Source organism: Lipotes vexillifer, unplaced genomic scaffold (assembly GCF_000442215.2).
Source record: "Lipotes vexillifer unplaced genomic scaffold, Lipotes_vexillifer_v1.1 scaffold439, whole genome shotgun sequence".
Lineage (NCBI taxonomy): Eukaryota > Metazoa > Chordata > Mammalia > Artiodactyla > Lipotidae > Lipotes > Lipotes vexillifer.
Window position 1 is genome coordinate 2894453 of NW_006798732.1, and position 1922 is coordinate 2896374.

Genomic DNA, 1922 nt, shown 5'->3' on the forward strand with positions numbered 1-1922 from the left:
GTGTGTGTGTGTGTGTGTGTGTGTGTGTGTGTGTGTGTGTGTGTGTGTGTGGACGGGCGGGGGTTGTTAAAAATAAGTCATTGTTTTGGCTCCTGGGATTATGATGATAATTTAATTTTTAATTTTCAAGACAAGTTATTGTAGTGTCTTTAAGATAAGCCCACAGTATAAATACATATTTACAGCTGCTTTATTTTGTTTTATTCAACACAGAAGTACATGAGGACATGCATCCTAATACTCCAGTGTGGTGATCAGACAGGTTTTTAACTATCCTGATGCTTGCTGTAGAAAATAGGTCACACACAAACTGTGAAATAGATTTAAAGTCCACTGGAGATAATTAATTGCTACAAAATGCATCAGAAGGCAAAGATCCTTTCTAATTCAATTTTCAATAATGGCAGTGTTCATAAAGAACTAAAAGAGAACTGAAACTTCTGTGAAAGTAATAATAAAAAAAAGGCATAAAATTCCTTTCCTAAGGAAAAGGAAAGAAGCTGATGAGGAAAAAATAATCAGTTCTGGGAAAGCAAATTTCAGCAAGTTTAGGGCACTGGCAAAAAAAGACTTGGGAAGAAAGGAGTCCAAAGAGCTGGATGGCCTTTAAACAAACAATTTTGGCAGGTGAACAAACTGTATGGGACATGAAGGACAGGGAACAGCCTGCCAAATTGGCAAAACGGAACTATGCAAAGTTCTGAAAGGCAAATTAGGGAACGAAGAAAGGATGTCCAGCCAGATCACCAAGGATGAACAAATGTGTAGGGACCACATCAAAAGTGAGAAAGATAATACAGTGTAGGGTAGACATAAAAGACATCAGAAAGTAGTTAATCGGCTGCACTAGTAAAAACCAAGTTATTATTGACTATGTTATCATTTGGTTGAATAACCACCCCTGGATTTCACATTTTTCCGCACAAGCCTGTTGCCTGGCACCACAGGAGGCCTTTTGGAAGAAGGCGGCTTACCGTGGCTGTGTGATCATCGAAGGTGAGGACGCTCTGATTTCAATGACCCTGGATGACACCAAGCCAGATGGATCGCTGCCCGCCGTCATGGGCTTCATCCTTGCCTGAAAAGCTGACCGCCCTGCCGAGGTCCATAAAGAAATAAGGAAAATCTGTGAGTTCTATGCCAAAGCGCTAGGATGGATCCCCCAAAGCTTTACACCCGATGCACTACGACGAGAGAGGAGCAGTGCTCCGGGGGCCGCCACACTCCTCCTTCCCCCTGGGATCAGGGCTCAGGACAGGACAGAAGGGCGATTCGCCAGCCTGTAGGCAGGATTTGCTTTCCTGGCACGGAGACTGCCACACAGTGAAGTGGAGAACGGGCGGCTAGAGAGGTCTTGGATGCTTTGGGGAAGGTGGCAAAGACAGACATATGAGTCCAAGAACCTGAATCAGAGGATGCTGCAGCTGTAGACACCACCCACACCTTCTGGGAGAGGAACCTGCTTTCTGTGACAGGCCTGCTGAAGATCATGAGATTTTCCACATCAATAACTGCCCTGTGGTTTGTGGTGTACAAATTTAGGCTGCTGACCCAATCCTGAAGTTTCAGTTTCATGCTTTCTGCTTTCTCTTTCCCAGCATCACAACAAGGAAAATATTGACAAATTTAAATTTGTCAGATTATCTTTAAGTGCACTGATTTAATCCCTCAGTTTAATCTCAGTGTATCACCTCTTCAATTTCAGTAAGATCAAGCTCCATCTTGTGATTTGTCTGTAGACCAACTTGTATTGATTAGTAGAAAACAAATTTGTTATCAGTTTCTTAATTTCAAGAAGTTAAAGTTGATGTGCTCATAAGAAACAAAAAAAATCATTATATAGTATATTAATATATAAGTAATATATGATATCATTATAGAATAGTGGTATCATTGTTATCCCACTTTACCTGTGTTCACTC

The 1922-nt window shown here is 41.5% G+C and overlaps 1 pseudogene; it reads left to right on the forward strand.

Moving 5' to 3' along the window:
* Positions 1-730: 730 nt before the first annotated feature.
* On the forward strand, positions 731-1561 carry LOC103074856 (amine oxidase [flavin-containing] A pseudogene; annotated as a pseudogene).
* The last annotated feature ends 361 nt before the right edge of the window (positions 1562-1922 follow it).